Source organism: Hemitrygon akajei, unplaced genomic scaffold (genome assembly GCF_048418815.1).
Source record: "Hemitrygon akajei unplaced genomic scaffold, sHemAka1.3 Scf000161, whole genome shotgun sequence".
In the NCBI taxonomy this organism is placed as follows: Eukaryota; Metazoa; Chordata; class Chondrichthyes; order Myliobatiformes; family Dasyatidae; genus Hemitrygon; species Hemitrygon akajei.
The window spans coordinates 62-25,359 of NW_027332047.1; the positions used below are offsets into that span (position 1 = coordinate 62).

At 43.8% G+C, this 25,298-nt stretch overlaps 2 non-coding genes across 2 annotated transcripts; both read right to left on the reverse strand.

The window, feature by feature from the left end:
• Nucleotides 1–1,694: 1,694 nt before the first annotated feature.
• On the reverse strand, nt 1,695–1,767 carry trnav-cac (transfer RNA valine (anticodon CAC)). The gene has a single exon. It is a non-coding gene; the product is annotated as a tRNA-Val (tRNA).
• A 1,541-nt stretch (nt 1,768–3,308) lies between these two features.
• On the reverse strand, nt 3,309–3,402 carry trnai-uau (transfer RNA isoleucine (anticodon UAU)). Its single transcript has 2 exons — nt 3,365–3,402; nt 3,309–3,344 (listed from the first exon to the last, which is right to left on the reverse strand). It is a non-coding gene; the product is annotated as a tRNA-Ile (tRNA).
• Nucleotides 3,403–25,298: the final 21,896 nt, after the last annotated feature.

Consider the following 25,298-nt stretch of genomic DNA (forward strand, 5'->3'; position numbering starts at 1 on the left):
TCGTGCTTAAAATGATGAAAAGAATGATTCATCTTTAACTTTATGACTTTTGGAGATCAGGTCCTCTTTTACACTGAGCTATTCACAGTAACACAATCTTTGACCAGGGCTGCCCGAACATTTACATGCCACGGTACATGAGGCGGTGGAAAAGCGGCGCAATTTCCGGACCGAAGATTCACAAAACCTGAAATGTTGCCAGAGAATTTTACATGCAAACTCGTGACTGCTGAGCAGGACAAATTACCACTGTCAATATACCATCCATCTGTTCCTTGACGTCCAAAGGCGAGGTGTTACTTTTCTCCTGGACTCCACTGATATCCCAGGATACATTTTCACTGATCATTTTTCAGTGGCATACATTTCCAACGTTTCACATCACTGTGGGGATCCAGTAAAGCATCACTGGTAATTATGCTGAAATGTTAAACAATATAATTGTGGCCGGTTTGATTAGAATGACAGACAGCAAGGTTTTAATAAGGTGATAGAGTTAAGAGTGTAACCGGGGAAAGATCGGGACTAATTTCGGTGTAACTCTACACGGGCTGCGCGTTGAGACAGGGACAGAGCATATTCCGAGATAAATATTTATTCCTGATGTTTAAGTTACGGAAGAACCTCCACGGCTAGTTACTGACATTTATGCAGGCGTGGGATATTTCGTCCATGATTTAATTTTACATGAAATCACAAAAACTTCGATATATTGAAAAGGACCGTGATCCCAATACTGTACCGATATGCGATCTCCCACCGTCACCTCGTCCCAAAATAGACAGTGCCACAGTACCCCCGTTTCCTTGTGCTACATTACCGTCATTCTACAGGAAGGTTTTAACCAGACTTAGGTGTTGATGTGACCAACCGTTTCCACCGCGGCGTAAACAAATACTTGCGTGTCGGACATGGGGTGGCTGTGATGCTGCTCGCGACGGAGAAAACAAAGACAAGCAGAGAGATTGAATGCGTGCGTGTGTGAGTGTGTGTGTGTGTGTGTGTGTGTGTGTGTGTGTGTGTGTGTGCGTGCGTGCGTGCGTGCGTGCGTGCGTGCGTGTGTGTGTGTGTGTGTGTGTGTGAGTGAGTGTGAGTGTGTGTGTGAGTGTGTGTGAGTGTGTGTGTGTGTGTGAGTGTGTGTGAGTGTGTGTGCGTGTGTGAGTGTGTGTGTGTGTCAGAGAGAGAGAGATGTGGGGGAGGCAGACTGAAAAGTTGGAACCTAAAATACTGTGGTGGAGAATATGAACCGAGTGTTTGTATGGTGAGACGAGGAAGGAGTGGAATACAGGGGAAGGAAAACGAAAGCAATTTAAAATTTTGAAATTTTGCAACACACGGTTATTCTTCCTGATGTTTGTCCAGATGGGAACATCTGAGATGCGAGCTCCGTTGAAACCACAATGCATCCTCATGCGACAATACATGACAATAGGTTTGAAGGTTAATTCTTCCGTTACGCAGTGCACGTTATCCACGAACCTCCTTAGGTTTAAATCCGTTTATGTTCTCCTGTAAATTAAATATAATTACTATTAATTCTTCTTTCTTTAATTTACTTTTGCCAGGTTTGAAATACAATGCGCTACTGATAGAAAAGCGAATGTTCATTATAATTACACATGGATGACAATACACTTGAACACAAACAGAAAAATTGAGTCTCAAATTCATTTGAAGTACTGAAGCCCAAACAGTGTTTCTGCCCAGGATTGAACTGGGGACCTTTCGCGTGTGAAGCGAACGTGATAACCACTACACCACAGAAACCCTGCAAAGCGCTCAATGTTCTGCGCTATTGAGCAATGACCTCAGACATCCCCTCCCCGCCCTGCTCTGAAGTACAACAATAAGTACAAAGCATTGCCCACCGTTCCTTTCCGTTTTCGGTAACAAGTATTAAACTTATGCGCCATATACAGAGATATGTATTAACAATTTCCTGTGGGGTGTTGGTTAAGGCGCGACATGTAACAGTTAACTGAACTATGTTGCATATATGAGGCAAGGAATTAACACAACTTCGGTACTCTAGCTTCCCGCAGTCTCCACAGGGTGGCGCTCCGGCTCAAGTGCTAAATTTAACAGTACGTTTAAGATTTCTCACCCTGTCTCTCTCGTCCGTTCTCATCACCTCAGATTACAAGTTAGTTGAAGCAAGTGAGTGAACCATGTGCCGATACGTGTATAAACAACAGGACGCGTTACAAGCCAGGGTTACTTGTGAGATGATGCCAGCTGTGGAGTAACGAATCACGGCCAATCGTCCCACCGAGTCCGCACTGACACCAGACACACCATCACACTGATATTTCATTAATGATCACCGTCCAATCTGTTCCTTCGGATCGCAACGAGACCAAGACATTAACGGCCAATTAAACGACCTATTGTGAACGAAAATTATATTGGTAACCACAGCCTTCAGGAACGGAGCGGCAAGTCGATCAGCTCTGAGGTCGCGGTGGAGTGATCTCTCTCCAGCCGGAAGGACGTCAGTACAATCAAGGGAGGTGTCGTCTCTTTAACAGAGGCTTGGTGGAGTCGTGACATGTGAGAATTATTTTATAATTCGGTCCAGAAATAATGCAGATTGCAGATTCATGTTAAGAGAGGGAGAGAGAGAGAGAGAGAGAGAGAGAGAGAGAGAGAGAGAGAGAGAGAGAGAGAGAGAGAGAGAGAGAGAGAGAGAGAGAGAGAGAGAGAGAGAGAGAGAGAGAGAGAGAGAGAGAGAGAGAGAGAGAGATATCAGCATCCCGATACCATTTGCGGCCATTGAGGCTACGATCAATATCTATTTTTTCGCGTGTGCCTAAAACAATTCGCCGAAGCAAGTAAATATTGAGTTTATTCGACAGCACAACAAACCAAGGTGAGGTGTAATTAGAAGGTTTCTGAAGCATGGTTTCAGGAAGGGTAGGATTCGTTGCTTCGCCATTTGATTAATTGAACTAAGAAGACAGGAATGTGGGGTGCGCGTGATGCCTTGATTCAGCAAATAAACCATCTGCCCAGACACCTTCCACAACGGGAAGTGAGGCTACGCGTGTTGAACTAAAGAACCAAACAGGGAGATTGTCTGTAGCCCTGCGGGCACATGCCTTTTAGTGAATAAGGGAGGATCTCCTGCAACGCTTGTAAACTCACACGCGCCTTCTCAGGTCAAAATCAAAGGTACATCGATTCGAAGTTAAACACAAATAATAAGCGGGGTGTCTCCGAAGCACAAAATCAAATGTAACATTTCAGTGGAATGCTCAGCTTGAGAGTCGTCAAGTCACCCGGGCGTTGCAAGCATTAAAAATCACAAGTGCTCCAGGTGAGGCTCGAACTCACAGCCTCGGCATTTCTCCGCCGTGTACTGTCATATAAGTACCGCGCGCTAACCGATTGCTCCACTAGAGCCCACTGCTGCAAACGCGAAGTTTTATATATGGAATGAAAATTTAGAAGAAATTTACAGATTTCATAGAGCATAGAGCCTAAATATGTACAACGCGTGAAAGGCATTTCGGCCCACAATGTATTGCCATAACCAGCTAAAAAGCAAATCAAAGGTACTCAAATTCTAATCCCCTCCTTCCTATCATGTCCATATCCCTCGATCTTCCTTACATCCAAGTGCATATCGAGTCAGCAAATGTGCACATCAAATACCACCTATAAATTTGCTGATAATGCAAACGTTGTTGGTCGAATCTGAAATGGAGACAAGAGGGCGAATAGGGGCAAAATATGTCAATGGGTGGTGTCGCAGCAGCAACATTGTAACGAACGTCAGAAAGACGACAAAGCTTATTGTGGACTTCAGGAAGTAGAGAGACACCAATCCTCATCGAGGGATCAAAAGGGGAGAGAGTAAGCAATTTCAAGTTCATGGGTGTTAAGATCTCTGAGGACTTAACCTGGTCCCAACATATCGATGCGATTATAAAGAAGACAAGATAGTGACTATACAGTATTTCATTAGAAGATTAACGAATAAACTCAAAAAAAAAACCAAACAAACAAACTTCTGGAGAGCATTCTGACAGGCTGCATCACAGTCTGGTATGGGGGGTGGGTGGGAGGTGCTGCTACTCTACCGGAAGCGGAGATGGGGAGATGGGGAGCCTTATGATCATGCCGATGTAAGCAGAGACCTATGGATGGTGGAGAAAAAGTGAGCACTCGCTACTCTGTAGGCGAACTTTAAGTGCAGGTTTTCCATTAGCGCAGGTGACAGGTAACAATTTCAGTCTGATTCTCAAAGGAACAGAGCAATCCAGCCATTCTCCGGCGAAATGTCGTGTTGAGACTTGGATGGCAGCCTTTGTTATGTTGGGAAAATGACGCTGGAGCTTTTCCCTGGTTGGGAACTGAAGGGTCCTTGATGCTAATCTTCATCCTGTTTTGAATCTTTCGTTGTACTTTGTTACTCTGTGTGTTCAGACGCCACATTAGGGCAGAAACATGAGTTTTCATTTTAGTTGATCAACAGTGATTAATTTTCTCAGCCATCATGTGAACCATCACTTACCTTTTGCACTCTAGGTCCCTCCAATAATATACCATCAAAGCCGTTAAATCTGGGGCACCAAGTGAGTGATTGCTGGTTACTGACACGCTAGCTAATGGCTCATGACATTCAGTCTGCCTTTGAAAATCGGTCCAGTAAGACTGAGAAAATAATCATTTCCCAAACTCCACAAGTGTTTCTCATTGATAATCTCCTTGTGAATTCCGCTGGGTCAAATTCACAATAGCTGACACAGCAGCATATAGTTAGAGCGACAAACGGACAAAAACAGACAGCAGAGGACAGCCAGCCAGATAGATGAACAGATAGATAGATAGATAGATGGATAGAAAGAAAGAAAGAAAGAAAGAAAGAAAGAAAGAAAGAAAGAAAGAAAGAAAGAAAGAAAGAAAGAAAGAAAGAAAGAAAGAAAGAAAGAAAGACATAGACTGTTATGCAGACGATAAATACATTGTTGATAACTACTCTAGGATGAAGATTCTTACTCAGGAATGGAGATTCTTTGGGACGGATATTCTGACTCAGCGTGGCTTAATCAGATGCGAGAAAGGGGAACGACATCGTCATAGAAGCAGCGAGAGGGCAGCTCCGCCGGTTCAAGAACAAAAGACATCGCAGTTCATCCCGAATCCTTGCAAGCCGGTCATGGTCGATGATCAGATGTTCTCTTTGCTCTGCCTCGTGATGCCAGTGGAGAACGCCGGAGGCGGGGAAAATAGTTGGAAGGTCAGTGGAATGAGTTTCACCAGAAAACGCAGGATCAGCCATGTGGTCCGTACACAAGTATTCCGGAGACCGTGCACCCAAGCCCGTTGATTCTTTGTTCTAATGTGGAAGCGACAATTTTGTCGGCAATGAAAATGCAGCAGCATGGGTCGCAGAGTGGTGACGAAATCGCTGCGACAAATGCCTACATCTGAAGAACTCAGCACATTCCGCTAACGTCAGTTAAAACTTACACTTCCAATAAACCTCTGCCTTCATATTAGATTCACCTGATATGGAGAAGTAGTTAGCACTACTGAACAACAGTAAGTCTCTAATATCATTTTAAATTTCCTTTTAAACTACCTATTCTTCCTCCATTTCAAGAATTGAATGCTAGATACTCCGCTGATATCTGAAATGTTTCTGTTCGGCAACTTCCTGGTGAAGCCTCTCTGCAGCGGTTTCAGTGCAATCACATCCAAACATTATGATACTCTGATTAGACCATAATTCTATGTCACTGGATCATGACCTTTCCGGTTCGTGAAGGCAGGTATTCGGAATGTGTTGAAATGCACATTACTCTACCCGTTCCCTACCTTCATTCATATTTGAAATCCCATTCCCTTCCCCTTCTCTACATCAGCAGATAAGAACCCATTCATTTTTTGTCAATATCCCAACCCAACTCATCCGTGGAAGGTAATGACCTCAATAGTGACCCCTGTTTGCCCGTCGATGACCATTTGCCAGTATTTCATCTGCTTTTATGGCACAGCCTCGTTCGACAATTGCAGTTTAACCTCGAAGAGCACTTGCGCATTTTCAGAGGTGATTCTCCTGCCATTACAGCATGAAACTAATGCCTCCAGTTCATTCCATTCCATGGATCGGCCATGGGCATTTGGTAATTTATGATTCGTTTTCGTCAGTGTACTTCACGTGACAGGTGTTATTTCAACGTCTGAAACAGAAACAAATAGACTCGTGCAGTGAAGGAGAATCAAGATAACGATCACCCTCGGACTTTAGGTCAAGAGTAAATGCGTCCATTTTCAAGATGGAGGTTGTGGGGCTATGAAATCTAAGATAAACTATGGCGCGTGAAACACTGGCTGCTCTTTAGGGTTTTATCGTACGAGGACGAGAAAGGAACCCGGTTATCACCACGGAAAAATGAAGCGAGCAGTTCAGTCGGTATAAGAGATTTGTGCTTCCGTACCAGATCATGCTGCGGTCTGTCAGATATTCTCCAGTTTACACCCGTAGATGTTAATATGAGTTTATAATATGAGATGTTAATATGATGACATCACAAATCTGCACAAGCTGACATAGTACAGGTTGTAAATGCTGGTAAACCTTTCCAAAACACTGCTAACAAATGCTGCACCTCTGGGCCTCTACACTAACAGTTCCAGTCAATATTTAGGTAATTATAGCCGAGCTGCAAACTACTCTGGTGTTCTTACAATTTCCATAAGCTGGTTGCATGGATTTATTTCTCTTATGCTAGCATCTCAAAAATCTTTGGAAATTGAAGCGCATAACATCTCAGGAAGACCCCCCCCCCCCCTTTATCCACTATCCGTTGCATCTCGAAAGCTGCCCAGAGGGAGGTAGGTGATTGATAGTGCCGATGAATTCCAGTGTCAGTGTCTCACAGGGTGGAGTACAGTGCTGAGTGTGCAAAGGTCTATGTGGTCAATTCACAATGTTCAGAGTTGTATAGGTCTGTGTCCTGGTTTTGAAAATCTGGATATTGTAAAGATCATTGTCCACGCAATTAGCTGCTGTATGTTCTCGTACAGGCTCGTATGCAAGACATGTTTATATGATGGTTACACCCTCCTCTTTCTCAACACGCTGAGTAGCAGCAGATTTTGTTTTCTGATTATCCACCTCCCTGCGGTGCCGTGCTGGAGCTACACTGGTCAGTGTACATTAAGTCCAGAGCAGGTCTGAACAGGTCTGTGTTCCTGTAGTGGTGCAGGTGGCCGGTGTACTCAGCGGGCTGAGAATGATCGGCTCTGAATGCACAGTGAAATGTGGGGTTGTTCGTGTCTTTACCTCTACAGTAAATATGAGTCTTCACAGAGCAGTGTTGCGTTTATTGGGATTCGTGTCCCTCCATTTTGGTGCCCCAACATTCCAGAGCTGGTGATGTTTATCGATCAGAGTTACAGTACAAACCAGCTCTGTATTATCAATGTTATATTTTTATCAATCTCGGCACGTATTAGACTCTTGTGCTGGCCTGTACAAACACTGGCCAGAACTGTGCTATGGCACCTCTGGCTGCTTGTTTGCAGCGCAATTGCCTTTAGAGAAGTGTGTTCTTGTTACACAAACTAATCTTGTATAATTCCCACTGTCCCGTTCCTGCAGCTCGGCAGGTTAATTCTCCTGGAGGATCTGACCACTTTAGCTCTGAACACTCTAATTGGCTGTTCCCAGCACCCATGCAGGAATGTCCCAGATGAAAACGACAGTCAGGGTCGAAATAACAATTTCATCACATGCCCACTGGGCTTCAAATCATTGACCAACATACATTGAACAGTACAATACAGGAATAGACCTCCACACCCTTCCCCAGCTCACTGGGTGTGTGCTGTCAATGATGCCAATTTAAGCTGCATATGTGCCTGCATGTGGTCCGTGTCCCCCACAGTTATGCTCCTTGATCGAACACCACCTCCTCCGTAGTATCAACGTGTCTGAGAATATCACCAAACGCGCTTCCTGATCTCATTCTCCCTCTCTCTGTCTCTGTCGCTCTTCCTCTCGCGCTCTGACTCCCAAGCTGTCTCTCGCAATGCCTCTTCCTCTTTTCCCATCCCTCAGGTATCTCATTTGCAACCCTCCTCTTTCTCTTTGTCTATCTCTCTACTCTCCTACATTTATTTTTCTCTCTCTTGCAGTTAAAAGTAAAAGCAATTTTGTTCTATCTTAATTTGTAAAACAGTAAAAAGTCTGTTGCTGGAAGATAGTTGAAGAACCTACAGTTAAAGAAAGAGGAGAAAACAAGAGTGCAAAAGTGAAGGAAAGCGCGAGTTATTACGGGAGCAGGAGTGGTTGGTACTGACGAAAACATGCTCCAGGATCAGGTAGTTTTGTCAGAACCAGAAGGCTGAGTGTGACACGTTCACCTGAAAATTATAAAGGTGGGAGGTGTGTGCAAAGGTGATTTCGGTGTAAATTTGAAAACAGTCAACCTCTCGGGTTGACACCCTTCATCAAGACTCTGATTTTGGGTGCGCTGTTTGTTTTGTAACTCTGATCATCACATTGTTTCATTGTATACACAAGGCAGGTTGCAGAATAGGGAGCAAGAAGACAGCCGAATTATAAATCTTTATGTCATTCATTTCTGACGTTTCATGAGCATCAACACAGGATTCCACTGGTATCTCACCGCATTCCTTAGTTTCTCCCGGAATTTGCTCTGGGTCAGGACGTAAATGCACGTATTAGAACAGGTACTGAGAATCTGCAGCATTCTGGATGTCGTTTCTGTGATGTAACGGGGATCAGTAACAGAATAAGCAAAACTCATTGAAATCGTTTGATAGATGTAAAATATCACTTGTGTTACCCACAACAATATGAAGCTACCGATAACGCTGAAGAGCAAAACGATGGATTTGCGTCGGTTCTCCATCTCCCGGTCCTTGTCATCCTCTCCACTCTTTTGTCCCCGGAGCCCCCTGCGGGCTCGACTGGCCGCTAGAATGCGGACATAGAAAGACTGGGACATACGGTGTAAAAATGCGGTGAAATTTCGCAAATGCAGCCCATGAGAGAGAGTTTTTTGTAGCTCGGTGTAAGAACACAATACCAGGGAACACTATTAATTATTACCTTATGCTCTGATGCAAAGCCCCAGGGAACACACTCCAAACAGGCCAGCACACTCACTGTCCCGATGACCACAGCCGCCGTTCTCTCGGTGCAATATTTTGTTTTCAGCTTCTCACGGCAAATAGCCAGAAATCAATCGACGGTGAAAGCGACAGTCAGCCAGACAGAGGTCGCAGTTCTCGCAAAAATCAACCCGAAACGGAGTTTACACATAGGAGTTATGATCTGGATTGACTGGGGAAAATGATAGCAAGCAGTCCACCTCAGCAACGGATCGGAGTTAACGACCAGGATATCGGCCCCTGCCATTTCCACCAGGCAGCAAGTGACACATCTGGAGAGACTGCACTTTACCCGATACAGGCTTGCAATCGTCATCAAGTTCGTTGGAACAGGGGCAGAGAAAAGCAAGAACAGAAAATCCAGAGCAGAAACTAATTCAGAGTTTAAGGGGATCCTGCAATATTTCCAGTTCATTGTCGCATTTAGTGAAAGAGTCAAGAGAGGGCGCATGTCATCCAGAGACAGAAGAGGATTTTGCACTGTAAAATGAAGTCAAAATGATGCCGATACTAATTCCGAAATCTGAAGTGCAGAGGAAAACTAAAGCCCGGTTTTCACCCTGCTTAGAGTCTTTTTTTTTTTACCGCTGCCTTCGCGTCACGTTGGATGATATAAGTAAATCCGGACGCTGATGATGATGATGATGATGATGATGATGATGATGATGATGATGATGATGATGATGATGATGATGTTGATGATGATGATGATGATGACGCAGACCATACACTCCCCTGGCGCCCACTGTCAGCGGCAGAACAGCCGGCATGCGGAACAATGACGGGAAATGTTCCAGCCAGAACACAATATGCGGAAAAACATTTAAATTGTCTCTTCTCAGAAACACACACTCACGCAGAGTTACGAAAGAGAGGACAAGGTCGGGTGACAACGGTGAAATGACCATGTTACTGTTGCACAAAATGAAGAAAATCCGCAGAAATGGGAGGTCCAAGGCAACACAGAGTGAGAACAGGAATATCTCTGCTGAGAATTGTGTGCGTGTTTTTGCTGATGTAGTAGAATTTTGTGAGCATGTCAAAGCTGCCTGAGGTCAGACGAAAGTTGTGAAGAAATATTTTAAGCTGCCAAGTAATGGGCAGTCTGGTTAAATAATTCATCCTGTACATGTCTGTCTCTGCTACAGTGTGAGAACGTAAGGTTCATACACTTTTACAAATTTCGTCCATAAATCTGGCAGTGAATCATCATTTGTGATTCATGTTTTCATCAATATACATTTTACACAACTATATTAATCAATGCACCCATGCACACACCCCAATCATGTTATCCCCAAGTACGTGAGCACCCCATATCCATGTTTTTGTGGGTGTATCTGGGGTTTCAGGCGGATTTGGCGTGATCTTGATATGTCTGCAGATTTGGCGGTCTCCTCATGGATTTTGAGATGCTTGGGGTTTTTTGCTGTGAAGGCAGCCATCTCGTGTTTGAAACCATCCTGTGCCTGGATCATCCAATGTGTGGGTTGAGGTGTACATGCATTTTGGGGTGCGCTCTTATTTAGAGATCGGCGAAAATTTGGGGGTTCACACGGATTTTCGTGATCTGTGCATATTTAGATGTGTACTGTTCAGTATGAGGGTACACAGGGGTTTGTGATGAGAAGCAAATGTCATTGTGTCTGCCGATCTGTAAACAATTTTGCGGCACTTGTGAGGATTTTTTAATGTCGAGAGAGCCATTTTCTGAATTCTGAACAATTTGAGGATTGCGCAGATTTATGTGGATGTTTTCGGAATTCTGAGATCTCACAGCGTTTTGGTGTCTGCGGATTTGGAGTTGTGACTTGTCTAAATTTTGCATCATTTACAGATACTTTGATAATACATTACTTTTAATGTTCAATTGTATTCTTGTTACTTTATGGTGGCGGCAGCAATTTGGTGATCGGTTTGAAGTGATCTATGCTCAGTGAAAATCTAATGTGCATGTGCGCATGTCAACGGGCTTGTGGTCAGACTGAAATTGGAATTGCGCCGGTATAGGGGTGCGAGGTTGAATATGTGGGTCCACGCAGATTTGCTGTACAACCATACTTCTGTGCAGTGGTTGATCTCCAAATGAATTTTGGGGTATATGTGGATTTTTAATGTCGAGGCCGGCATTTTCTGAATTATTTAAAATGATTCCCATTCTGAGATTATGTATTGGGGCTTGCCAGAGTGATTAGCGTGCGCGCCGATTTGGGGATAGCCCAGATTTAGTACGTTACCTACAAATTTGCGAAGCACAATATTTTACACAGCCATCATATGTACTGCTAGAAATGATTATTTTCTGGGATGATGTAAAACGCATTTGAGTTTCCCAGCGGGTTTGATGCAAACATGGATTTTCGGTTGCTCTTTTTCGAGGACGTGTGCGTATTTGGGTGCATATGAGTTTGAGGTGCGAACTTAATTGGAAATTGCGCAGACCTAAGGGTTTTTTTCCCCGATAAAGGGATGCAAACTGATTGGGGGTTTGTGCATCTACACTCCATCCGCCGAACAGACGGTATCTCCAAGTAGTCACCCATTTTAATTCCACTTCCCATTCCCATTCCGATATGTCCATTCATGAGTTCCTCCGATGGCACGATAAGGCCACACTTAGGTGCGAGGAACAATAGCTTATAATCTGTTTGGTTAGCTACCAACCTGATGACATGAACATTTATTTCTCAAATCTCTCCTTCACCATTTCAACCCCTTTGTCCCTCTCACTTAATATCTCCTTGCCCGCCATAGCCTCCCTATATTCCTGCTCCCCTTACCCCATTTTTTTTTCATTCTTCGATAGCATTCTGTCTCTTTCAGCAATCAACTTCCTAGCATTTTGCTTCATCTATCCACCTCCAAGTTTCACCTGTCGTCTGGGGTTTCTCTTTCCTCTCACACCATCATTCAAATCTACTCCTCTGCTTTTTTTCCCTCCAGTCCTGCTGAAGGGCTTCGGCCCGAAACGTCGACTGCTTTCTTTTCCATAAATGCTGCCTGGCCTGAGAAGTTTCTCCAGCATTTGGACTAATCACGCCCCCCACCCCCCGTTTTGTTCGGTATTCAGTTATATGGGGCAGTAATGTACAGCGTACAAGACTGTATATACCTTTGATCCAGCTAATCGCATTCAGCCGACTCAAGGAGTTGGGTAAATCTCCAGTTGAATTCTAAGCACAGGGGAGGAGTTAAAATATAGGTGTCTTCGGAATGCATTCCTGTAAATGACCGGGACACGCTGTTACATTATGACACTGGTCCATGTTAAGGCTCCAGAGACAACAACATTATCATCATGTTCGATGATGGTCAAATTCATGTGCACCCTCATACTCAGCAGCAGTATGCACGTATCTCGAAAATGCGTGTGAGTCCCAAAATCTGCGCATTTCCCCAAGTAAGGACGCACATTCGATGAACCAGACGAAGAATCATTTCAAACACAAAATGGCTGCCTTGACACTAAATGTCCCACGCATCCCAAAGGTCGTGAGCAAATTTGACGCGTATCCCCAAATCCTTGTGCATATTTGCCGCCAAACTCTAAATCTACGCACATCCGAAATCAGTGCTCAACTGAGGACTTAACTTTATTTGAGGACTCAACTTTAAATCCTTGCGCATTCCTTAATCCAAGTTCACACCAGAGCAGTGTGCACCCCTTATTCGCCGAAACTGTCTAATATTTGCGCGACCCAATTCAGTGCGCACCCCAAAACCGCTAACATCCCGACATGCAGTTCAGAATCCTTACAAGAATTCAGAAAATGGATGTCGCGACATCAAAATCCTCACACAGCCCAAAATTCATGTTCAACTTCAGATCCGCCAACACGCCCAAATCTTTATCTCACCCCAAATCCGTGTTTGCATGTACACAATCCCAAATCCTTATACACCTCAAATATGTGCACCACATCAAATAGGAGCGCACCCTAAAATTCATGCGAATATCATACCCGCGGAGAAACCCACTTGCACTTTAGATTATCCCAGAGGAAGTATCTTTTAAAATACTTCATGTGTACATCTCCAAATGCAAATACACAACTTCAAAACCGTGGACACACACCCGCTAATTAGATTATTTCAAAAGAACAATTGCAGACATTCACAAGATGACAAAATCTGTGTACAACGAGCCCCACAAATGAATGTGGGGGTTGCAGCGTGATTGGGCTGCACATGGATTTGGTGATGTACACCAATTTCACGATACACATGGATGCACATGGTGATGTTCGCTGATTTGGGTTGCCTTTTCGATCATGGGACCCACACAGATTTGGTGAGTTGGCGGATCAAAATTTGCCCGCGGATTATTAATGTCGAGGCTGCCATTTTCTCAATTGTTTTTCTATTGATTGTTGCTTCGGGAAATTCTGATGTACAAGTGGCGAAGTCCGCGGGTTTCGGGTGCGCACTGAATTGGCGAAGGCGCAATTTTATTTTTTGTCCTTGAATATGGGTTGTACGCGGTCTAATGGTTCATATGGTGCATGGATTTAGTAGCGTTCTCTAATAAAGGGATGCAAACTGATTTAGGGGAGTGCTCCGATATAAGGGTGCGCACCTTTTTAGGGATAGCAAATTTAGGGTAGTTGGCGAATATGTGAGTCTCCACGTTTTTGTGAGTGCATATCGATTTGGTGACGTGGTAGTTTTTACTGTTAAGACAGCCATTTTGAGTTTGCAATGATCCGTCTGGGTCATCTAATATGCCTGTGGTGTGCTCTCGTATTTGAGGATGTGCGCAAATTTGGGGGGAGCGGACGGATTTTAATGATCAGATTTTAGGGGTGTGGTCTTGAATATGGGGCTGCACACGGTTGACACGCAGATTTGGGTGTGTCGCCGATCTGCAAAAGGATTTTGGCGCACATATGGCTTGCTAACCTCGAGACGGTCATTTTCTGAATTGATTGTCATGTTGCTTGTCTGGGATAATCCATTATGCATCTGGGGTGTCAGCGGGTTTGGGGTGCGCACCGATTTTGGGTTTGCGCAGATTTAGGGCTGCTTTGGCATATATGGGTGGCAACTGATTTGCGATGCGAACAGATTTAGTGAAAACAGCGGAATTGGGGGTACATACAGAATTGGTCTCTTTAGGAGAGTTTCGGCGAGGACGTGTGGACAGTCATCGGTGGATTTGGAACCACATACTTGTGATTTCTGATTGGCAGGTTGCACAAGCTTGTATCAACCAATATAGGTGCACAGGAAGTGTGCACAGGATTTGGGGTGCACACGGGTGCCTGATCAGTGGCGATGAGATTAGGTTTAAGTGTGTGTCGGCGCATGTGGGTGTACATGGATTTGTTGGTGTCGGTCGTTTTGGGGTTGTGGTGAATCTCAAAGTCATTTCATTTATAGTGTCTTTAATAATAGCTGCACAATGTTTTCGCGATTTCTTTAAAGTGAATGCTGTCACTCTAAAGTGACTCTTCCTTTGGGAAAATCAAATGTGTATACGTGGGTGTCAGCAGGTTTGGTGGTGTACACGATCGTAGATGCTCCCGGATATGGGGGTGTCTTTGGATTTAGGGTCCTGACAAATCTCACGGTTGTTTCATTGATAGGTTCTTTATTAATAAATACACTTTCAGTTTTCTACTCTGCTCTTGCTGTGACTTTTAAGTTGGAGGTTGTTACTTTGTGAACTATTTGAAATTATTTCTGCTCTCTAATAATCTAATCTGAAAGTGGGAGGTGTTGACTGGTTCGGAGTGCGCACCCGGGTGTGCATACGGATTTAGGAGTGCACGTGGATTTTTGGATGTCGGAGGAATTGGGTATAATGCCAAAATTCAATTTTTTTCTTTTACAGATACTCGGATACATATTGGACTTTAACGTTGAGTTTTGTTCTTGCTGCTTTTAATATAGATTAAGCTCTCTTGTGAAATGTTTGAAATGATTCTTGCTCTAGGAAAAATAATTGTACATGTTGCGGCGGACTCGGATTTGGAGGTTTTCAGAAATTTTAACATGTGCGTGGCGGGTTTGGGTACACACGGATTTGGGTGGCGATGGATTGGGGGTGTGACGAATCACAAGGTTGTTTCACTTATAGATACTTTAATAATAGAACTTGGAACTTTGTTCTAGATTTTTGAACGTTCAGCTGTTTAGTGAACTGTTTGACCTGCCTCGTGATTTCGGATAATCCAGCGTGCATGTGGGTTTGTCGGCAGGATTGTGGTGCATATGGATTTAGGGAGAGCTCTTACTAGGTCATGCGCACAGATTTATGGTTGAATACGGATTTGGGAATGTGCGCAGATTTAGGCGTCTGTTGTCTAATATGGAGGTGCACAGATTACATCCAGATCTGTGTGTGTCAAACGATCTGGATTTGCAGATGCATTTCGGGATGCGTGCTGATTTTAATGTCGAAACAGTCATTTTATGAATGATTTGACATGATTCCTGCTCTGAGGTAATCTATTATGCATGTTGGAGAGTCAGCGTGTATGGAATCAGCACTGATTTTGGGATTACGCAGATTTAGGGCGGTGTCGGCAAATATGCCCTCACACACCAGTCTGGGGATGCAAACAGATTTAGTGAGGTGTCCGGCACTATAGAGGTGCACACTTATTCGTAACGCTCATTGATCTAGGAGTGTGCAGGCCAGTATGTGGATGTTTACAGATTTCGGCAAATATGTCCTCACACACTAATCTGAGGATGGGAACAGATTTAGTGATTCGGAATTATTAGATATCTGAAGGTAGTTTCATTCATAGATAATTTCAGAATCATTGCACCTTGACTTTTCAGCAACATTCTTGTAATTTTATGATGGAGGCAGGAATTTTGTGAACTGTTCGAAATGATCCTTGCCCTGTGATACCGTACGGTGCATGTACGGGTGTCAGCGGGTTTGCGATGCCCATTGAATTGAAGATTACACAGAGTTAAGGCAAAATTGTCAAATATATAGTGCACACAGTTTTGGCGCTGCGCCTGGATTTGGGCATGTGGCAGATTTAGGGGTGTGCTATGGAATATGGGGTTTACACGGATTAGTAGATGAGCACAGATTCGGGTGTCTCGGCGGAGTTAGGATAGCACATGATTTTTTGTGTACATGCGCATTTGCGATGTATTTGGGAATGTGACGAATATCACGATTCTGTCACGTGTACACTGGTGAATCTACAGATTTGGAGGTATGACGAATTTCGAGGCTGTTGCCTTGTGGCAGCAATATTGTGCGCTCCCTGAAATGATCCTTGCTCAGGGATAATCCAGTCTGCATTGGAATGTGTCAGAGAGTTTGGGGAGAACGACTTTGTGATTGCATGTCGATTTGGGGGAGCACAGGAATTGAACTGTCTGAGATTTTTGTTTGCAACTCATGTGGGGTTTCCTTACGGATGTGTTTCTGCGCATATGCTTGGGGGAGGAAATTTGGATTCGTTCACATTGATTAGGGGATGCACAAAGAGTTAGGAATTTGTCCGCCAACGTGGGTAACACCATAATTTGGAGAAGCACAAAGATTTAAGGATAGGTATGCCAAATAAATTTGCACATATTTCATGTTTTTTTAATGTTTTGGTGTACTTAGATCGGGGATGCGCACAGATTTGTGCGCCGCGGCTGGTTTAGGGGTGCACACGGATTTCGTGGTTCCGGTCTATCCTATAAGCTTAAATAGGAATTATGGAACTGTATTCTCAGATCCCTCTGCTCTCACTCTTTCCTCAATTCCCTAACAATTATTGAATAAGTCTACCCAGGTAGGTCCGGCCAAAGTTCAGCGGCTCTTGAACCCATCTGGATGGAATGTCACATTAGATTCCAACTGCAAAATGTTAGGTCCGTTTTACCAGCTGTTTCACTGACGCTGAAAGATTTCATAAACTACTTCGCTGTGCACTCACGCTCTGAACCCGGGTGTCATCTGCAAATCCAGGTTATCATATTAAAATTGACTTATATTTCCTGTTCCTTAGAATGTTTCTCAATAACTTTGGGGGCGCACACAGATTTGGGATTGTCGGTTTTTTTGAGGTGCATACTAATTTGATTTGCGGACAGTGTGCAGATTTGGGTGTGTACACATATTTTGTCATTTTATGAAATGGTTTTGCAATAATCTAGTTTTCAAGTAGGTGCGTCCACGGGTGTCAATTTGTACATAGACATAAGGGTACACACGGATTTGGAGGTGCGCTCGGATCTCAGTGTTCTCACAAATTTGGTGTGTCTGCGGATTTGTAGGTATGGCGAAGCTCAAAGTTGTTCCATGTATGGCTAGATGGGAGATGCCAGAGAGTAGTGGTGGATAATTGTTTATCGGGATGGAGGCCGGTGACTAGCGGGGTGCCTCAGGGATCTGTTTTGGGCCCAATGTTGTTTGTAATATACATAAATGATCTGGATGATGGGGAGGTAAATTGGATTAGTAAGTATGCTGATGATACTAAGGTAGGAGGTGTTGTGGATAATGAGGTGGGTTTTCAAAGCTTGCAGGGAGATTTATGCCGGTTAGAAGAATGGGCTGAACGTTGGCAGATGGAGTTTAATGCTGAGAAGTGTGAGGTTCTACATTTTGGCAGGAATAATCCAAATAGAACATACAGGGTAAATGGTAGGGCATTGAGGAATGCAGTGGAACAGAGAGATCTAGGAATAACAGTGCATAGTTCCCTGAAGGTGGAGTCTCATGTAGATAGGGTGGTGAAGAAGGCTTTTAGAACGCTGGCCTTTATAAATCAGAGCATTGAGTACAGAAGTTGGGATGTAATGTTAAAATTGTACAAGGCATTGGTAAGGCCAAATTTGGAATATTGTGTACAGTTCTGGTCACCGAATTATAGGAAAGATATCAATAAATTAGAGAGAGTGCAGAGACGATTTACTAGGATGTTACCTGGGTTTCAGCACTTAAGTTACAGAGAAAGGTTGAACAAGTTAGGTCTCTATTCATTGGAGCGTAGAAGGTTGAGGGGGGATTTGATCGAGGTATTTAAAATGTTGAGAGGGATAGATAGAGTTGACGTGAATAGGCTGTTTCCATTGAGAGTAGGGGAGATTCAAACGAGAGGACATGATTTGAGAGTTAGGGGGCAAAAGTTTAAGGGAAACACGAGGGGGTATTTCTTTACTCAGATAGTGATAGCTGTGTGGAATGAGCTTCCTGTAGAAGTAGTAGAGGCCAGTTCAGTTGTGTCATTTAAGGTAAAATTGGATAGGTATATGGATAGGAAAGGAGTGGAGGGTTATGGGCTGAGTGCGGGTAGGTGGGACTAGGTGAGATTAAGAGTTCGGCACGGACTAGGAGGGCCGGAATGGCCTGTTTCCGTGCTGTGATTGTTATATGGTTATATGGTTATATGGTATAGATAGAACCACAAAAATGTTATTTGAACTTCGACACCTGTCCTTGTATTTCTTTTTTTCTTCTGTTTTAGGCAGCCATTATATCACAATTTGAAATGATTCTCAGTCTGATATAATCGAAAATGCATTTGGGTTTCGCATCAACTTCATATATATAACACACACACACACACACACACACACACACACACACACACACACACACACACACACACACACACACACACACATACACACACACACACACACACACACACGCACACTCACACACGAGATTTGGGGGCGAGCTCTTACTTGAGGATGTGCCTATATTTTGGGGTACACACGGATTTGGGAATGCGTACAGATTTAAGTGTACGTTGCCGAATATGGGGATGCACGTGGATTTCGGGTTACTCACAAATTTGGTTGATCAGCGGTTTTGAAGTTGATCACGAATTTTTTGCTGCGTGCGGAGCTTAAAGTCCAGGCAGACACGTTCTGAACTGTTTGAAATGTTTCCTGCTCTGGGAATATCTGTTGTGAATCTGAGAGGAGTCAGCGGGTTTGGGGTGCAGACTGAATTGGATATTGAGCATATTTAAGGTTACATTCTCGAATATGTGGATACAAATCTATCTGGCGATTGAGCAGATTTAGGGGTGTGTTCTCGAGTATGGGACGCACACGGAAATGGTGTTGTGCGTAGATTTAGGCTGTGTTGTCGTATATGGGGTAGCACACGGATTTGGGATTAACTGTTTGAAATGTTTCTTAATCTGAGATAATCTAATGTGCATATGCGGTTGTCAGCGGGTTGAGTGCACATGGAATTTGGGGCTGCGCTCTTATTTAGTGACGTAAGCAGATTTGCAGGTGCACACGGATTTGGTGATGTGTCCGGATTCAGCGGTGCATCGTCTAATACTGAGATGAACACTGATTTGACGATGTGTACAGATTCAGCGGTGTGTTGTCAAATACAGGGGTGCACACTTATTTGGGGATGTGCATATATTTAGGGGTGTATAAGCCAATACCGGGATGTTTACCGTTTTTCGGCTTCTCACAGATTTGTAATTTTGGTCGATTTGGAGTTGCGACGCATCTTCAGTTTGTTTCATTTATAGATACATTTAAAATAAATGCACTTTGAACTTTCAACAGTAATCTTGTTATTCAATGCTGCAACCTGCTATTTTGTGAACCGTTTGAAATAACTCCTGCTCCACATATGGTCCACCTGGATTTGGAGTTGCTCACGCATTCTGGACTGCGTGCCAATTTTTAATGTTGAGGCCCATTTCCTTACCCAGTTATATTCCGGCTGGATTTAGTCCTAAAACTGCTGGAGAAAGTGCGGAAAGGACAGATGCTGCTTTCTCCCGGTAGGCATTAGTTTTTAGGGCCAAGTGCTCCGGTCACGTTTTGTCACCCTGCAACCTGATCCTTCAATCTCTTTGAATTATGGAGGACAGCATGTGTACAAATGTCTCCCTCCAGCTTACTTCATCATAGTCATCATGACTCCAGTATTTCTACTTTTTTTTTAAAATGGTTCCTAACTGTACATGCGATTTTTTATGTTTTATCGCCGAGCAGCAGTGAACTCTCTGTATGGCCTTGCAGAATTATCTTTGGGAACAAGTTGTCTTGATCAGCATTTCCGATGGTGTGTTCACGATCATACTTAATAAAAAAAGGCGGTCATATTCTGAACAGTTTGAAATGATAACCTCATTATAAAGTGGATGTGTCAGCTGGCTTGGGTGCACAATCTATTGTGAATTGCGCAGATTTAGGGTAGCATCGGCGAATATGGAGGTGCACACTCCTTTGGTGTGTTCATGGATTTGGAGATGCGCACGGATATGGGGGTGTGTTATCAAATATGGGGGTGCGCACTGATTTGGGACACGCATTAGTGTTGTGGCTGTCGCCCTATCTGCATTTGAAATCGCATTTTGCTGTGCGTGGGAATTTTAAATGCCGAAACAGACATTTTCTGAACTGTTTGAAATCATTCCTGCTCTGGAAAAATCTATTTTGTATGTGGGGTGTCAGCGTCTTTGGGAACGCACTGATTAGGTGATGTGCACAGACTTGGGGATGCGTTTTGGGTGTGGTGGCGGATCAAGATTTGTAGACGAATAAGGTTTGGCTTTCATGTGGATTTTTAACGACTAGGCTGCCATTTTGTGAACTGGTTGAAATGGTCTTTGCTTTGGGATGATCTAATGTGCATATAGAGATGTCAGTGGGTTTGTGGTTCACACTGTTTTGGGGACTGTGCAGACTTAGGGGTGTCTTTGTGAATATGGGGTTCACACGGTTTTGGGAATGCACATGAATCCGGGGATGTGGCATTTAGGGATCTGTTCTGGAATTTAGGGTCCACACGTATGTTACAATGTGCGCAAATTTAGGCGTACCTTGTTGAATATGGGATGCACACGTATTTATTGTTAAACTGAGAGTTGCGACTCTCGGCCGATCTAAAGTTCAAATCGTATTTTGGGGTACATGGGAATTTTAATGTCGAAACAGCCATTTGCTGAACGGTTTGAAATGATTCTTGCTCTGTAAAAATGTAATATATGTGGTGTGTCAGCGTGTTTGGGGAGCTCACTGATTTGCTGATATGCGCAGATTTCGGCGTGTGTTTTCAAAGATGGGCGTGCACATGTATTTGAAATACACAGAGATTTGGCTGTGTTTGGCGGATCAAGGTTTGCGCACGAATATTTGCCTACGTGAAGATTATTAATGACGAGTATGCCATTGTATCAACTGCTTGAAATGATTCTTTCTCTGAGAAAATCTGATGTGCATGTGGGAGTTTCTGCAGGTTTGGTGTGTGCACTGAATAGGGATTACGAATATTTAGTTTATGTCGGCGAAAACGGGTGTACACACGGTCTTGGGGAGTGCATGAACCCGGGGATGCGCACGGATTTAGGTGTGTTCTCTAAAATGGGTTTGCACACGCATTTGCACACGTGCGCCGATTTAGGGGTGTGTGCTCCAATATGGGGCTGCGGATCTATTTGGGGATTGTGCAGATTTAGAGGTGTGTCGACGAATATGAGAGTTGCAAAGTTTCTGTGGGTGTATATGATGGTTCTGACGGATCTGGCTGTATCGGGCCTTGGGATGCGTGCGGATAATTTAATATCCAGGTCGCCATTTTGTGTTTGGAGTGAATCTTCGTCTGGATAATTTAATGTGCATATGGGAATATGCGCAGATCTGGGGGTGCACGTGGAATTTAGTGAAGTCCGCATTTTTAAGGGGGCATTTTAAATATGGGGTTGCCCACGAAATTGGGTGACAACCAGATCTGGGTATGTAGGTCGATCTGCAAACGGATTTTAGGGGGCGTGAGAGCTTTTATTGCCGGGACAGCCATTTTCTGCTCTGAACCAGATCTTTGTAATCGCCGGCTCACTACGTTACGTATTAATCCAGGTTCGAAGTACGTCTGTCTGAAGTGTTACACACCTTTTGTGACATAAACTGACCTCGGCCTCGGAGACACCGGGATAATTAACTGCGTCCAGTCTGGCCTTCAGTTTGGCGTTCCTTGTCCTCGTCTCTGCCATTTATTCAATGCTACTTGCTCACCTGTGGTTCTAGTTCCTACTCCATCGCCCACCCCCCAACAGCAGGCATGCGCATACCACATGTTAATGCCCGGGCAGCTGCATCAAACTCCCCGGTTAGAATATTAAATCTCTTTCAGTACATGTGAAAAACCCGTGCTCCTTACATCAGTCGCACCTGCAAAAATCGTTTGCCACACATTTACCTGTACTTCCTTAGCATCTCTTCCCTCGTCAGATCACTAACCCGGAGTTGCTAGTTCTTAAGCCATGAACCTTCGGAACCACTAAATTATTTTATTTGGAAATTTTGGGGGATCTATAGGCTTGCATAGCACGACTCTCCTGTTCCTCCACACTGCGATCAAATCTACCATATGTACTCTGTAATTCAGTTTAAAATTTTATTGTGTATGAACTTCTTATTGTGATGAAATTCTACGTTGTCCACAATATCACATAGGTGTCATTGATTCATTTAGAGATGTACCGAATAATAATGAGCCACGGCGCCCAGTAACCTCAATTTTACCCCAGCTTAATCGCTAAGTTGTGTTCTCTTTTTCGTTTACCTTGTGAGAATACCCATAAATATCACGGAGAAGATGTACAAATTCCTTCCAGAAAAAAACACCGGAATGAACTCCGATTTCCATTGTTCCGAGCTGGAATCGTCTGATACTAACCGCTATGCTGCGTGGAGCCCCAAACTGCAAGTTACCAACCCACATATCCACTTCTCTTCAGTCATTTACAAATATCAGAAAAAACAGGGTTACAGAACAGTTCTTATGGAAACGCCCCATCTACTGCCAGCCCCATACTTACCATGCCTCCTGACGTTCTGGATCGACCTATTGTGGGGGCTCTTGTCAAACGCCTCACTCAATTCCATACACAGATCATCCATCTCATTAATATGTTTTGTCACTCTCTCAGAAAGTCATTCAGGTACGTAAGTTATGACCTTCCCCTCACAAAGCCATTTGATTGCCTGTGATTATGCTTCTTCAATTATTTGTCAAAACTATCGTGAAGAGTCCCCTTCAAACGTTTAGCCTTCAATGATGGCAGTAGTCACTGTTTTGCAATTCCTAGGATTATCCTTACTACTTATTACCGGTCTTAACCATGCTTATATTTAGAGTTTATACTTCGATATTACCCCCTCACGATTAAAATTAATAAACATCATGGACCAACCATTGAAGGACTCGGATTGATTTCTCAATTCAGCTTTCTCTGGAGAAAGTAATATCTGAATACAAACTGCCGCTACTCCCAACATATTTCTAATTGTATAAATAATTTATCCCCGATCGTGCTTGTTTAGAAAGACCCTCCAATTTCCAAGGTGCGTCAATTAAAAATTAGCTGAACCTTTGTCCCATTAATTATCAAGTATCCGTTTCTATCACACTGTCCTTTTCAACCATTCTTTGCTTGTTCTTTGTCCAAGGTCAGTTCTGTTTTGGCATAGTCGAATATCTCACTGACACTGACTAAGATTAGACCAGTCAGAAGCAAGAGACAATCTGCAGACTCTAGAATTCCGAAATGCTGGAGGAGCTCTGCAGGCCAGCCAGCATCTGTGGACAAGTGTAAACTGTGGACGTTTTGGGCAGAGACCTTTCATCAGAATTGGATTTCTTTTCCTCTCTCGCCAAGCTGAAGACTTCCGCCAGCACTTTGTGTTGGATTAGATCATATCAGTTCCCATTTCGCTTCGCTGTGTCTTTTGTTCTTGGGTTCACAGCATCGCCTCGCCCACCTACCACCGCTCCTCCACCTTCCCTTTGAAAGCTTACATTCTGTTACTGGAAATGAGTTCAAATCGGAAAACAGAAGGATAAAATACAGGTAGAGACAGAGGAGAAAATCAGTGTGAAGTAAAGGACGGGTAATGATGGGAGCTGGAGTGGTTACTATCGACGAAATTATCCTCCATATCAAGGGATTTTGTCAGAATCGGGAAGAAGGGTTGACAGGTTCGCCTCAAGGCACAACTTAAGCGGGACGAGGGTGAGGAGCAAAGGGGATTTTTCTGAGATGTTGAGTCTAGTGCTGCCGTTGCGATCGACTGTACATATTTGTTGTTGAACTGTAAGGCAACACACACAAAATGCTGGAGCAATTCAGCAGATGGATGGCAACTTTGGAAAAGAGTAAACATACAACAATTCGGGCCGACAACCTTCATGATTTTGTGTGTGTTGTTCTGTATTTCGAGCATCGACAGATTTTCTCCTGCTTTGTTTGAAGCTCTGCTTATCATATTGTTTCTGTTTATTTACAAGTGGGAGTACAGAATAGGAGCGTGAAGGCAGCTGAATTGTACTACTGCATAGCATTTATTTCTATATTTTAATGAGTTTCAAAATCCGATTCAGTGGGTATTTCACCACATTCCTGAGATCCTCTCGGAATTTGCTCTGAGTCAAGGCGTAAATACAGGTGTTGGTGCAGGAACTGAGGATCCGCAGCATTCCCGATGTCTCTTCTATAATGTAAACGGGATTCATGACAGAATAATAAACAAAACTCTTTGAAATCCGTTGATAGATGAAAAATACCAAACGTGTTCCCCACAACAATATGAAACTACCGGTTATGCTGAAGAGCAAAACGATGGATTTCTGTCGCTTCTCCATTTCCCGGTCCTTGTCATTCATTCGATCTTTTTGACCCCGGAGCCCCCTGCGGGCTCGACTGACCACCAGAATCCGCCTGGCTGTCAGAATATTGAAAATCAAAATCAGAAAGAATGGGACACAAGGTGTAAAAGTGCGGTAAAACATCTCAAATACCACCCATGAGGGAGAGTTTCTGTAGCTCGGTGTAAGAACACAATACCAGGGGATACCATCAATTATTATCACAGGCTCGCATACAAAGCCCCAGGGAACACAATTCAAACAGGCCAGCACACTCACTGTCCCGACAACCACAGCCGCTGTTTTCTCTGTGCAATATTTTGTTTTCAGCTTTTCACAGCAAATAGAAACAAACCGATCGACGGTGAAAGAGACAGTCAACCAGACAGAGGCAGTAGTGCTCGCATAAATCAGCCATGTAGCGATACGGCACACAGGAGTGATGAACAGGAATGATCGGCGAAAATAAAGCCAAGCAGTCCACGTCAGGAGCGGAAGCGAGATAACGACCAGGAGATCGGCCGCTGCCATTCCCACCAGGTATAGAGTTACA